Below are 16,195 nucleotides of genomic sequence, written 5' to 3'. Positions count from 1 at the left end.
ATTTTACAGAGATGGAAGTTAGTAAAGAGAAAGCAAATGTGGATTGTAAAAACAGCGGTTATGTATAAAACTATGAGATACAGAGAGAAAAAAATATAGGATCACAAATTAGTTTATAGCTTTGAAAGCTGTAATATACCACATGGGATTCAGAAAGAGTCTGACTTCCAGTTCTGGCTAATATGGATCTCCCAAGATGGCAAGAATTTCTGATTCAGAAACAAGGTAAAGCTGCTCTGAGGAACACCAACTTTGCAGCTAATTACAATGTTTCTGAATATAACACTGTTTTGTCAGAGCTGATTATGCTGGTGTTTTTACTACCTAAGCAACCACAAGCAAGCCCGTAGACATGCATTCACACTCATGGAAACAGTCACATACTTTGCCCACATGTGTACTCTCATACGCGTGCATGTGCACACACACACACGCACACACATTTCTATGTCACTATGGGCATTCACAATAATTTTGACTTAAGTAGGCTGAGTAATATATATATATATATATATATATATATATATATATATATATATATATATATATATATATATATATATATATATATAGGTTCACATTATACTCTTGAAATCCTGAAATATCAAATTTCAGAATTTTGAGACCATAAAGCCAAACTTCCAAACCATCGAAACCCCAGAAGCGGGAAATTCAAAATCACGACTTCTATACTAACCATACAACGCATATAAGCAGGGGAGCAAGCCCCCCCTGCAGACCCCATGTGGGGGACTATACCCCCCACACCCCCCTACTTAAATATACTAACTTCAAGGTCGCACTACACAGACAAACACATGAAAGCACCACTACACAAGCTACATTCCCTCGCGTACACACATCACAGTAACAAAACACACTGACACACACTAAAGCCCCTACCCAAAACCCTTGGAACATAAACACTTACCTGAATCGCCAGCTATCTATTAACACAGTGCAGCATCAGAACCTTAAATTCAACATCTCTGAACTTCAAGATTTTGAATTTTGCAGTTCTGAGGGTTTTGCTATAATGGGCTTTTGGCTTTATGATCTTGAGATTCTGAAATTCGATATTTCAGGATTTTGAGATTATAAAGTGAAACTATATATATATATATATATATATATATATATATATATGTGTGTGTGTGTATATATATATATATATATATATATATATATATATATATATGGGTCTATATTACATTATCGAAGTTTCAAAACTTTGAATCTGATATGGTTGACACCATATAATCGAAGTCTTGAAACATGGAAAATGTAATAAAACAATAAAACAACCTACAGAAACAAACCATTTAAATGCTCTAAGCAGAGGGGCAAGCCCCCATGCACCCCTCCATGAGGGAGGCTGCGCCCCCACACCCCCCGCTACTCAAATATACCAACTCTGAGATCGCACTACAGTGCAGAAAACAGAAATCTTCCCTTTCCATGCTGTATGGAGATCTCTGTTAAAAGATTCATAGTTTCAAGACTTTGATGATATGGTGTCAACCATATCAGATTCGAAGTTTTGAAACTTCAATCTTCTGATATAGACCCTCTCTCTCTATATATATATATATATATATATATATATATATATATATATATATATATATATATATATGTGTGTGTGTGTGTGTGTGTGTGTGTGTAGATATAAATATAAATATAAAATTAGTGATACCTTTCTGCACTAAACCAGAATACATCCTGACCAGCCCTATTGCACAGCAGATGACCCCTGGTGGATTAGTGGCATGGACACTAGAGGAGCAGCATGGGAAAGATGGGAGTGAGCATCTGACATAGTCTTACCCATCCAGGGAGACGAAGAGAGGCAGCCTAGGCTTGTTGCAATAATCAACATTAACAGCCTAGTAAGCTTTGTACTGCATAAGCAGTATGCTGCTTAGTTGGGAAGTTGTTCATACACTGAAATATGCATTCACCTCCCAAAAACAGAGATTGTAGAGCTCACAAGGCTGCCACAGGGTAGGCGAGGCTGCCACAGGGTAGGCAAAGGTTAATGCTCACATCCCGGCAGCATGATGCTGCAGCAACATCCTTATCTCCTCATCCGTCCTGAAAGTGGGCCCGTTTCAGCTTTGGGGATGGTCAGCTGAAAGGAGGTAAAAAACAATACAGGTCCTGTGTACACAGGGTAATATAATAATAAAAGGACAGATGATAAGAATGTCTCGACTGGTTACAAGTGAGGTGGACTTTGTAAACAGTTCCTCTGTTCTAAATAAATTTTCAACTAGAGGATACCCCAAAAATTTGAAACAGGATCGTATTCAGGAAGCAATCAATAAACAGAATCCTTATTCCCCTTTCTACATCAGCAATAATAAAAACAGGGCTAGGGCCCAGAGTGGTGAGGAACCTGATAGGTATTTTGCGATGATTCTCACTTTAAATGTGGACTTAGAGGCCATAAAATGGAATTTAGCCATCAGCTGGCACATTTTAATGCACATAAGAAATTAGAATAATTAGTGGAGGAAGCATCTGCATTCTCTAGCAAAAGAAACTCCAGTTTAAAATAGTTGTTTGAAAACAAAACATATTCTTTGGTAAGAAGTATCACAAATTGTAAAAAGACCACAGTAAGAGTATTAGCAATAAGTTTGAATTATTTAATTCTGTGCTTGAGAAAAATTTCAGTTGTCAGTTACTTGGCATGTAATTCGACAAGTGCTTTGGGTTTCAACTAAATGCCCACACTGCTGTGCTTTTTTAGTAGGTAGAACATTTAGAACATTTGCCAAATGTTTACAAATATAATTATACCACTGAAAGGGTAAAAGAAAAATGCTTGTGCTTTTACAGGTATATTCTACACACCATGTACAGGGCATGTATTTTTATGTCCTAGAGACGGTTGATTTGGGAGTAAGAAGTAGAGGCACTGAAAACACATTTTGACAGAGAATAGCTGGAAGTTTCATTTACAATTCTGCTAACAGCTTGGCTTAAATGTAACATTCAGCTTCAACCATAGTTTGAGATAGAACATTAAGACATAAAAACATCTGTTTATGACATGTTTTAAGCTTACTTTTAGCATTTGTGTAAAACTGTTTTACAGTTTTCCCCAACTTAGTTTAAAGGTAAAGCAAAGGTAGTGCTTGATTTTTTAACTTTCCTTGCTGTATTTCATTTTGTTGCTAATGTCCATTACAGCACGGTTTAACAATTTAACACATATTGGCTTATGTTTGGTTTGTCATTTGTCGTGATTGTATATTTCATAAAGCCTTGCTCAGAAGGAGGCAGTCGACTGTTTTTTTTTTTTTCAGTTTAAAATGTTGAATCTAACAAACAGATACAGACAGCCTGTTAAGCTTGACAAATATTTAATCAATCAAGATACATAGATTAATAGTAGGCTGTAGACTGAAAGAATCTAATATTCCATATTGTAGGTATCCATTGACATGACTGATTTATACCTAGTTTTTACCCCTTTCAATGAAGGCTTGAATGGCTAGATGTGTGTACATACAGTAGATATAAAAAGTGTACGCACCCCTGTTAAAATGCCAGGTTTTTATTATATAAAAAAATGAGACCACAATAAATAATTTCAAAACTTTTCCCATCTTTAATGTGACCTATAACCTGTACAATGCAATTGAAAAACAAACAAATATGTTAGGGGAAAAATATAGAAAATAAAAAGATGTACAATAAGCTGGTTGCATAAGTGTGCACACCCTTAAACTAATACTTTGTTGAAGCACCTTTTGCTTTAATGATACACACCTGCCATCAATTAAAAAGTAGGATTTTGCTGACATTTAGTCAGTTACCTCCTATAGCAAAAGCCATGGTTCACAGAGAGCTTACAAAGCATCAAAGGGATCTCACTGTTGAAAGGTATCGGTTAGGAGAAGGGTACAAAAAGTTTCCACAGCACTGGATATACCATGGAACACAGTGAAGACAGTCCTCAAAAAGTGGAGAAAATATGGGACAACAGTGTTGTTGCAAAGAACTGGATGTTCCTCCAAAATTGATGAAAAAATGAGACAAAAACTGGTCAGGGTGGCTGCCAAGAGACGTACAGCAACACTGAAGGAACTGCAGGAATTTCTGGCAAGTACTGGATGTGTACTACATGTGACAACAATCTCCCGTATTTGCCATATGTGTGGCCTATGGGGTAGGGTTGTAAGACAGAAAACTTTTCTTACACAGAAAAATATCCAGGCCCAGCTAAAATTTGCAAGATAATACATCAAGTCTCCCAAAAGCATGTGGGAAATTATGTTATGGTCTGATGAGATTAAGTTTTAACTTGTTGGCCACAATTCCAAAAGGTACATTTGGTGCAAAAACAACACTTTGCATCACCAAAAGAACACCATTCCCAAGTGAAGCATGGTGGTTGCAGTAGCATGCTTTGGGGTTGCTTTTCTTCAGCTGGAACTGAGGCTTTAGTCAAGGTGGGGGAATTGTGAACAGATCCAAATTCCAGTCACTTTTGGCCCAAAACCTTCTGGCATCTGCTAGAAAGCTAAAGATGAAGAAGAATGTCACATTTCAACATGACAATGACCACAAGCATACATCCAAATCAACACAAGAATGGCTTTACCAGAAGAAAATTAAAGTTTTGGAATGGCCCATTCAGAGTCCAGACCTTAATCCAATAGAAAATCTGTGGGGTGACCTGAAGAGGGCTGTGCACAAGAGATGCCCTCACAATCTGACAGATTTTGCAAGGAAGAGTGGGCAAATATTTCCCAAGTCAAGATGCACCATGCTGATAGACTCCTACCCAAGATGACTGAATGCTGTAATTAAATCAAAAGGTGCTTCAACACAATATTAGTTTAAGGGTGTGCACAATTATGCAACAAGTTGATTGTACGCTTTTTAGTTTTTTATATTTTTTCCCCTAACAGATTTGTTTGTTTTTCAATTAAATTGTACAGGTTATAGGTCACATTAAAGGTGGGAGAAGTTTTGAAATGATTTACTGTGGTCTCATTTTTTTATATCACAAAAACCTGGCATTTTAACAGGGGTGTGTACACTTTTTATATCCACTGTATGATTACCAATTTATTCATCCAGGCCACACTTAAAGAAGATGAAGAAGCTATTTGCTTTATACCCAAAGGAAGTCTATTCCATAAAAGGGGAATTCTCTGAAATATATATGTCACCATAAGGTCCTATTTATGTTTTGGTGGAAGTTAAGATCTCTTGGGTGGGTATTTAGGATGTTGTTAGTTTTGTGGATGTAAAGGAGTTCATATAGGACTGGATCTTTTGAGGCTCTGTAGGCTTGACAGAGGTCACTTCTCATGAGTCTGTAGGAATCACAAAAGAGAGACAGTGCCTTAAAGCATTCTGACTTGCTCAAAAAAGACCTGCCCTTTATTATCATAGTGAATAAACACTGCAGTCTCTCCAGCTGGGCAATATTCTTAGACAAATGCATAACAAAGGGAACATTATATTCTGTTACGGGCCTGATGAGGGAGGAGCAGAGTGGGGATAACTTCCTTTGATCTGGAAGAGATGCCGTTGGTGATTAATCCAGCTAGGTAAAAGGATTTCCTAAAAATAGTGGCTCTATAATGATCAAAAGATGGTTCTTTGCCAACAAAAGTGCCCAGGTCTCTAATGACTGAGTCAACTTTCAAAAGGGTGTCACCTATGCAGTAGGCATAGCCGGCCTTAAGTATAGGCCAACTAGGTGACTGCCTAGGGTGCCGCTCTAGCAGGGGCACTTTTCCACTATTTATTTGTTTGTAGTAAAGAAATGGTTTCTTTAAAATATGTTGAATGAATACAGGAAAAAAACTGAAGAGTAACACCGAGAAAAAGGAAGAAAAAAGTAATATGGATGGTGCAGTAAACCAGGGTGGGGGCACCAGGTGGAATGGAGGGCACTGTGGAGCACTTTTGCCTTGGACATCAGCTGACCAAAGGTCGGCCCAGGCATTAGGTGAATGGAACCCCAGTTTTGCCAAAGGATATAATGCTGCATTTCTTGGCAAAAAGTTTTAGGCCATAGTCCAGGCACCACTAGTTGGTGCATGTTAATCCCTCCAGAAGAATCTGGAAGTCAGTTGGGAAGTTAATCTCATCTGCAGATGTGTTCATCCACAGGCCCTTGTTGTCAGCCTTGACATTAGAGAAGTAAATACCAAAGTAAAGGGGTCCTAAGGCCAATCCCTAGGGACACACCTGGTTACAACTCTTTTTGAGGGGAAAGTACACCCACACACTTATAAACTGGGTTCTGTCCATTAGCCAGTTTTCTATCCCATCATTAACATAGGGGTTTATATTTTGTTTGATTTGCTTAATGATAATGGCAGAATGTGGGCTGGTATCAAAGGCCTTGGTTCCAGGTCCAGGTAGGCGGAGTGAACTGATTTGCCTGAGTGTAATGCATCAGTGACTTATTCAAAAAAGCCCACTGGGTTCAGAAGGCAGAATCTGCCTTCAACATACCTAAACTGACTTGGGTCCAGGGGTTGAAAACCACCTAGCAATGGAACACATCATTTTGGAGTTATTAACAAGCTGTTAGTAGTTCCATAATGATATTTTCCATTGCTTTGTAGATAAGGCTGTCGGGGCTTATAGGTCTTTATTTTACTGGATCAGTATTGGATCTCCCCTTGTGGAGTGGGATAACTCCAGCTGATCTTAGTTCCCCTGTTATGAATCAAGTAGAGAGACTGAGACTCAATAGGCTTAGTATTGAGTCTACCAGCAAGTGTCTGGTGCTTGCAATAAGGCAGCCTGGCACATTATCAAGACCCATGGAGCTAGTGTTTTTGGCCTTGGAAAGAGCCCTCCAGAGTTGCTCAAAAGTGATCAGAGGGAATGCTGTGGGTATTCTACCAAGTTGGTGAAATTAAGAGGAGATAGCAGAGTAATGTTAGAGCTGGATCAGTAATATGTAGGAAATATCCTCAGGGAATGAGTAAGTGTTGTTTGCCCTGAGCATTGTAGGGCAATATTTATAAGGTTTTCCACACAGCTGAAAAAGGTTTTGTGGTTGTCCACAACAATGGTGGCAATTCTCAAGTCACACTTACTTTCGGAAAATTTAATTTTGTTTCTGATTTCTTTGTTGAACTTTTCAAGCTCATTTGTAGATAATGAGGTATTAAGCCTGTTTTTCTGGGGTTCCTATTATATAATCGAAGACACAATCCTTCGAATGCATCTTGGTCAAACTTGAAAGCACGAAACAGCAAAAAGTGAAACGGCATATAAGCAATTTCTTTCCCTTTGGCCGCCTCTATTACTTTGCCGTTTTTGTCACTGTAGTGCGATCTCAGAGTTAGTATATTTAAGTAGGGGGAAAAGCCCCCCACTTTATGTAATGTTTTGAACTTTTTATTTTTATTTTATTATTTTTTTTTTTTGGAACAGTGATATTTTCCCTGAGAAAAAAATCGCCGTTCAGAGTGTTCAGTATTGTAAGTGTTTGCTTACATGGGATCGATAAATCAGCATTCGCTTTTTTAAGTGTTTGCTGATTTAATATAGACACTTTATATGGGCGATGAGTTTCTTCCTCTTATTGTATAGTTTGTTTATTCTAGGGTTACCACAATGGGGAGGGGGGATTCCTGAATTTGGCATCATATTTATGTATTTTTTGGGAAAGATGACTCAATTCATAATTTAAGGTGGTCATAGAAATTATCCATAAATGTAGCAGTATGCGACATAGGGGCATCAAAGTGAAGAGTGTGCTTGACTTTCATCACATCACTTGTTAGTTGGATTAGGTTTTCCTTATAGTATTCTCTAAATACAGGGAGTTTTGTGTTGAGTCTGGTTTTACTCTAATAGTGTTGTTGAATGGTGGCCAGATTTTATTTTATTTATTTAATTTTATTTTACATTTGGTTACCGGGATAGTCCAAATGGACTAGGTCCATTTACAGTGGAGGCATGGGAAGAAAAACTCCACATTTATTAACAGAAGTCTACATATAAACACATAATTGTAAGACAGATAAAACACATATCAACAACATAAACAAGATCATAAGACTGAAATATGAAACAGATATGATACATCTCAGCAATAAGTGAGGTTAAACACAATGTGGTTAAATGAAGTAATTTCAAGCTGGAGATTAACTGGTACAGTTATAATATTGTTCCATGTTACAGTAAGTAAATAGGAAGCCTTCCTAGGCAGGAAGGTGTGAGAGGTAGAAAAACAGTAACCTTATGTAATACATGGACATAGCCAGGTATTAATAAGATGTGATTTAAGAGAGCTTTTGAAATGTGAGGTAGTGGAGATAGAGGTCACCAAAGTGGGGAGGCTATTCCAATTTCTAGCAATGGTGTGGGAGAATAGTGCTTTACTGGCTGTATTGTTAGCCCTGGAGATACAGAGCAGTGATTTGTCATTAGGTGGAGTGGGCGATTTGCTATGTAATGAGTTGACTTAGTGCTGAGGTTTTATCAGGACATTTCAGAATGTTTTAGGCAATGACCAGCTGGTGGTAATTGAGTAGTTGAGGAAGTTCTAACCATTATAGGTCTCTTAGAGCTAGACAGAAATGGGTTCTGAAGGTGGGAGTTGTTAGCAAACTTGGCAATATAATTATAAGCATGACTCAAGTTTGTCAAGGTCTAGTTTTCTGATCTGGGTAAGAACTGGTGCTGCATTCATTAGTGTGGACAATAGGTGGGTTTGGGCTAGGGTGATCTGTGCTTTATCTGAGAGGACGTTTTTGTGTCTATATAGTGTACCCATTTTTTTGTGAACCTTTTTGATGGTTTGAGAAATATGGACATCAAAGAGGAGGTTTTTGTCATTCCCAATGCTGAGGAGTTTGGTATGGGCAGAAGGAGAAATGGTAGTACCATTTTTGGAAGTGATGGTAATGGAAAGAGGAGTAGATTTTGATTTATTGGGGGTAAATAGGTGCAATTTAGTTTTATTGGGGTTTAGGATGTGTTGGATATCAGTAATCCATCTTTCTACAGAGCTGAAGGATTCTTGAGTGAGTTGTTGGAGAGTGAAAAGAGATGAGGCTGAGCAGATTAAAGTTGAATCATCTGCATACTGTATAAGTATGGCATGCTGGGTGGAGGTATGTAGATTGTTAGTGAAAATAGAAAAGGGAAGTGGGCCCAGTATTGAGCCTTGTGGCATGCCTATGGAAGTTGGAAGTAGAGTATATAGTACCCCTTGTCACTGGACAGATTGCTGCCTGTCAGATAGTTCTTGAACCAGGCAATAGTAGAAGGAGCAAAGGACAGGGAGGCTAGTGTATCTAGTAGTATGGAGTGTGGGACCATATCAAATGCTTTGGAGAGATCCAAGAATATGGCAGATATATAGATATTGTTGTTTCTGTGTTGGCTAACTTGATTAGTAAAAGAGAGAAGAGCAGCAGTCGTGCTGTGGTGTGGCTGGAACCCATGTTGTGTGGTGGAAAGGAGTTTGTGTGTTCAGGAATTGCATGATTTGAGAGTGAATACACTTCTCTATCAGCTTGGAAAAGGGAGACAGAATGACAATAGGATGGTAATTTGAGAAGTTGTAAAAGTTGCTGCCTTTATGAAGAGGAATGATATATGACACTTTCCACAGTCGAGGGATGAGGATTCTTGTATGGAGTGGTTGATGAGGATGGAAACAGAGTAAGATAAGGATTCAACAGCTAGTTTTAGGAAGTTAACAGGTAGACTATCAGCTGCAAGGGTGGTAGGTTTTAATTTCAGAAGGAGCTTTTTAATTATGTAGGTGGGAACGGGTGAGAGAGTAAAGAGGGGAATGTTGTCTAGACATTTGGTTGGGATATGTGCAGGGTTGCTTTTGGATAATTGGCTGGATAATGTCAGTGTGGGATTCTGTGAAATGGTGATTAAATTGAGAGGCTATGTCCATATTGTTATTGGTGGAGTTGGGAGCTGGAGTGGTAGTTTTGCCTGGTTTTAGAAGGGAGTTGATAGCTTGCCAAAAGTTTTGAGGGTATTTTGAGTGTTTTAGATACCAAGAAAGTAGTTCTGTTTATCAAGTTTGGTTTGTTTCTTGGCCTGATTCCTAAGTTGTTGGTAGTTTTGTTTGGCTGGGGTGGTGTTATCCCTCTTCCAGAGTTTCCAAGCCTTGTCTCTGGACTTTAGTAGGGCTCTTGTGTCCGTACTTAGCCATGGAGCATAGTTAGCCTTAATTCTAATTTTCCTAATGGGGATGACTCTATTAAGGACATTGGTGAAAGTACTGTTAAAGTAGTCAACTGTCTGGTCTAATCCAAGGGATTGTAATGGTTCCCAGTTACATTGTTTTAGAATAGTATTAATATCCTGAGGGTTTAGGTTGTGTTCATTTTGAATTTGTCTATAAACTATGGGCTTTGGTATGTTGTTACATTTGCATAGAAGGACTGTAGGGAGGTGTTTACTAAGACCATCTGGTAGACAGCCTGTCTGGTAGTTTTGTTTGGGGCAATTAGCCAGTGTCCAATCAAGAATGGATTGTTTTTGGGATTTTTTTATCTAATGTAGTGGGTTCTTGAATAAGGTGAGAGAACCCAAAGAGATTAATATGGTTAGTGGGGCTGTTGGAATTACAGGTCAACCAGTCTGTATTTAGGTCACCTAGTAGGATAGTTTCTTGTGGAAGATTATCTCTAGTCCACTGTAAGATTTCCTCAATTGTGGGAGAGTTATTTCCTGGAGGGGATGTAGCAGCAGAGAATGTTAATTTTTTTTTTTTGTTTTGTTTATGTGTAGGACTGAATCAAGGGCTTCGGCATTATTAAATTTAGGCATAGGGGTTTGAAGAGGTTGGAGGTTTAGTGTGTTTTTAAAGAGAATTGTGACCCCCAACTCCCTTTCTACCTACTCTATCTAGTTTTAAGATATTATAACCTGGAGGGAGGATTTCTTCATTTTGGGTACTGGGTTTTAGCCATGTCTCTGTTATGATCAGTATGTCAAGGAGTGTAGTGGGTTATAAATGCATGCAGGTCAGGTAGTTTATTAGATATATTCCGTGTGTTGATGTTAAGAATCAATAGGTCAGATATTTGTTTGGTTGTGAGTATGGCTTTGAGTGGTCCTGGGTTTGGGTGCATGTCTCCTGAGATAAGTAGCCTCTTTGTGATTTGACCAGTAACATGGCAACCATAGATGTTGAGAACAGGGTGGCTGTATTGTAGAGAGCCAGGTTCAATATTTTTGAACTCCAGGTTGGAATTTGAACCAGTTGGTCTAGGAAACTATAATTAATGAAGTCCTGCAATTGTTTTGTGTAATTCAGGTGGTGTAGGTTTTCCAGTTAATGATGGGCTAGTTGAAGTCTTCCAAGAGAAGAATGTTAGGCTGAATAGAAACGCATGTCAGATGTGCCTCATGGACTGCAGCTGAACAGAGGTGGTAAAGTAGTTGGCTGTGATATGTCAGAATTTCATTTAACATTTGAAAGATATGGAGGAGTTCAAGGTCATCTACCTGTCTTACACGTCTGGAGGTGAGATGGCTACTTAGGAATGCAGATGAAGCCCCTACAGTAACACCAACATTTTCCATGTTGGACCCTCAAGAGTGGTAGGCAATGAAACTCTGCACTATAGAGATGCTATCCCTTTTCTGATCCCATGTTTCGGTAAGTCCACAGGTATCTGTATTTTCAAGAGTTAGGAATTCCTGTAAGGAGGGAACTCTTTTTTTCGCTGTCTAGCATTGAGCAGTCCTACTTGCATATAATTTTGATTTTGATTGATTATGTAAGTAATTTGAGGAGCCTGAACTTTCCAAAAAAATTCACTATGGGGAAAAGAAATCCTGACAAATACACAAAAATCATGAAGAGAGATGTGCAGGCCATCCCTATCCTTTCCATGCTGAAACATATTTGATCCACTTAAAATGACATCAGTAGCTAAGCCAATAAAAGTAAATTATCTTTTGTTTGTATGGAGGCTTTGTTCTTTGCAATGGTAGCATACTATTATACTATTTTTCCAGTTTTAGATGCATATTCTGAAAGCTGCATCATGTCCATTTTAAAATGGTCCAAGGAAGTATGTCTGCAATTATTCACTCCTACAAGTGCAATAACAGTGTCATATTTGTACTTTGGGGGAAAAGGCTTGAGAGCTATAGTGACACTGTGGATCCTAGCACATGAGAGGCAACTAAATATCAGTCTTTGCTCAGCCTTTTAAGCGGTGCATCTGTGTATGAGTATGGGGTCACTGTGGACTAAAGCAGTACCTGTACTACTGTCTTGGCCTTGCTGCATTAATGGATTTGGTGTGCCAGTTGAGTGACCCATTATCTAGTTGTGTTTTTATAACGGCTGTGGATATGTGCTTGTTCATGAGATGCTGAGTATCCTGTATTTCAAACCTTCATTTAAGAGACATTTGTGGTTTAGGCAAGGACTTTTTAAGTACCCCAGTGTAAGAAGGCTTATTTATTTGTTTAGGACATGGTGGTCATGGTTGTGTGAGGTGGGTATCAGAATAGACAACATGCTGGGCACAGTCTGCAGTCTTTAAAGAGAGGTTGGTCTCCAACTTTAGTAGATACCTCACTTCTCACATGTGGAATTAACTGAAGGAAGAATCAAACAGTTGTCAGTTGGCATGATGCAGATTTTGCATTGCTGCAATGCTCCTATTGTTATCAGGCTGGCAACAGATGTGAGGTAAACTGTGATTTCATGATATTTAGGTCATGGATAAATAGGGAGTGCTAATGAGTGTTAATAAAATGAATCTGTAGGAAGGCTCTATTGACTAGAACACGAGGATAAATATGTAGTTAAAGAAAAACATTTAATTTATTGATACTGTACATATATAATTGTAAGGTAAAAAAAGTCAGTAAAAAGTGTAACAACAGCTAATGGATATGTGAAACACTGATGCAATGCCACAACAACAGCTTAGTTCAAGTGATTTGGATCTACTACCACAACAGCTTATTGCAAATAATATGGTTTGCCTGCATCAATAGTAGCTTAGAACAAATTATTTGGTTCGGTTGCATCTGTAGTAGCTTAGAACAAATTATTTGGTTTGGTTGCATCTGTTGTAGCTTAGAACAAATGATTTGGTTTGGTTGCATCTGTTGTAGCTTAGAACAAATTATTTGGTTTGGTTGCATCTGTAGTAGCTTAAAACAAATTATATGGTTTGGTTGCATCTGTTGTAGCTTAGAACAAATTATTTGGTTTGGTTGCATCTGGAATAGCTTAGTACAAATTTGTAAAAATTGAGAAAAAATAAAAAAACAGCCACCAGAGAGTAAACGAAAGTCTCCACTTTTAATACGCCACCAAGAACAAAATAACCAAACGACTAAGCGCTTTCACCAGGCTTCAACCACTGGCTTCTTCAGAGTCATTTGGTATAACATCCACAGCTTATTAAATATACAAGCCTCTTGCAACACCCATGTCTCCTGCTACTTAATATAGTCACCTTCAAAGTTGCTGATACATTCATGTTTTTTGTACAGAATAAGGTATTTACCTTTTTACTTATGTGTATTTGATGAAAGTACCATTTTTGAAACACTTTACTCAAATTTATCCAATATGAGAACTTACATTTTAGCAGAAAAAAAATGACTCTTTAGATGTGTAAGCAAGAGTTAGTATTTTTTCCACAAACAATTTTAATTAATATTCCAGTTAATTAATAACAGATCCATATCATGATAAACAATAACATTTCAAAAACAAAACTATTGACAAGAAGAAAGTCATCATATTAGTAATCACTTCCATGCTGAAACATTCAACCTATAATTCAGTCTTTTCAGAGTAAAATGAATAATCAGTATTCCTTAAGATTCCTTAATCGATTTATCTAGCAATAGCTATAACTTTATTGAAATAAATTGCTGTTTTCTGACTTTGTGTGATCTGGCTTGTTCTCAGTTGTGTTCAACAGCTTTAACTTTGTCCTGAATGTATAATTCAGAGAGTCAGATGTAGAGTTCGTAATACTCACATTCATGTCTTTCTGACATGTCTCAATGATTATTAAGATACATTTTTGAGATAAAGAAGCTTTGTTACTACTTCATTTTCTTGTAATTATTTTAATGGCAATACCTAGTAAGCTCCATAATAGAGTATATTGATGTTTCTGAATGGATTTTGTTATTGGATCATTAAATACAATTAACTGTTTATCTGAGTAACAATTATCATTCCATAATACCTTCAAAAATCTTTAATTGTTATCACAAAAATCTCTAAATTTCTCTTAGAATAAAAAATTGTGGTAGGTCTGGTTTCATTAAACTATCATATTTCAGACATTTGTAATTCTGTGGTTTAAACATTTTATTAATCTTGTGTGGAATATAGAATACGTCATTAACAGAGTTCCATGAAAATGCCTTCCAAAACAATGAAGATTAAGTTGAACAAGTAAATTTCAAAATTCATTTTTTGTTATCTTCTTCTAACTCATGAAGTAATAGTTTTCATATAATTCCAGTACTTTTCCTGTATCATAGAATTAACAGATTAAATAAATGTATATGAATTTACCATTTCTTTGATAGAGTTGCTTTCTTTATCTGGAACTATTGGAGACATGCTATTCAAAATTGGAGGAAAATGTTTTTGTCAATAATAGGTATCCATTGTATTTGTTTCTGTAGATGTAATCTGAAACTCTGAACCAATATCAATTCACTTGGGCTCAGAGTAAAAGAACTGAAAATTGTATCTGAGTCTGAGGAATTAATTCTATGACCATTCAGCAGTTTTTAAAATGCATGTTTCATTTATATTGGCCACGCCTAAGAAAGTCAGTGTGAAAGCAATAGTAAAAATTGTGAAAAAATCAGTTTCTAATCTCTGAATGTTTATATATGTTTTTTTTAAACATTCTAGAAAATGTTTGATGTATGATGAACCTCAGATGTTTATCAGCTTGACATAGGTATTTTTTTACAAAAGCATGTTAAAATATTATCCATCGTTTCATGAACATTTGATGGAAGTATTAATTTATGTTTAGAAATGACACGTTCATGTAGATGTTTTCCTATGACATCATATTAGGAATCAGTCCAATAAGAAATGCTTTTAAACATTAAAGCTGTTGTGTAAGACTTTATGACTGAAAGTTTAGTATCATCCCTAATCCTAAAGCTAATGTAGTGCTTTAAGGCAATTTGTAGTTTATTCAGGTACCATGAAAAGCAATAAATATTTGTTAACTGTCTTTTGAATGGAATTCTCAGGTAATGAAAACAATGTTTGAATAACATAAGCTAATTTAGGAAGACAAAACATTGTGATCAACTGTAATCTATTTTCAAATTAAACATATTTATTCCATTTTTCTATAGTGATTGGATTTTGTATTAATTCTCATAAATGAGCTGTATAGTATTTTTAAGTTGTATATTAATATGCTTAAGTATCAGCTGTTTTTCTTGTTCCAAACTAAACTATATGGTTGATTTAATTTTTTTGAATAATTATGGTTTATTAGTAGAATTTCTCTTTTTCTGGGTGAAGCTCAGTTTAGATAGACTTTCAAATTCAGTGTTAGGTTTGAACAAAAAGGCAATTTATTATTAATGTCGTAACTGTTAGTAAAATATCATCTGCAAATAATTGTACTTTAAATCAACTCTAAGGTTCATAGGTACATAGTTATATACTAGGCTAACAACCACCAGAACCTTTATAAGCTTAGCCATGCAACCCAACCCAGTTGTGTCCCTATGTGTTATGGGTGTTTATTAGGAGGGGGTATGTTTGTTAGGAAGTTTCTAGAGGTTATATGTGTTGGGGTATGTTAGTCTGGGCATTACTGTCTGTCTCTGGCTATCAGATTTTAGCCACAACTGTTTTTCTTTTGTTATATACCCTATTAAGGTTAGGATTCCACAAGTCTTGTTTATTTTTGGATTACTTCTAGAATGTATAGCAGTCTCTATACAACCATTTTTATGTGGAGATCTTCCAAACCCCTTTATATCATTGTAGGATCTTATAAAAATCTATAAAGGTCCAATGTCAAGGTTAAATAATAAAGGGTCTTGCTTCCCCCATAGTGCCTTTTTTAGGCAATGCCATGAGGTCAAAACTACCAACATGAAAATGTCATCAAAATGCAAATTGAAGGTCAACCTGCTAAACGCTAGTAGTCTAAAGAAGAAACTGCACTCATTGCAAGCATTCTTAACCCTG

The sequence above is a fragment of the Protopterus annectens genome, chromosome 16.part0, assembly GCF_019279795.1.
Source record: "Protopterus annectens isolate FY-2018-M chromosome 16.part0, PAN1.0, whole genome shotgun sequence".
Classification (NCBI taxonomy): domain Eukaryota; kingdom Metazoa; phylum Chordata; order Ceratodontiformes; family Protopteridae; genus Protopterus; species Protopterus annectens.
The sequence above is the reverse complement of the archived record's forward strand: the minus strand, read 5'-3'. Positions refer to the sequence as shown.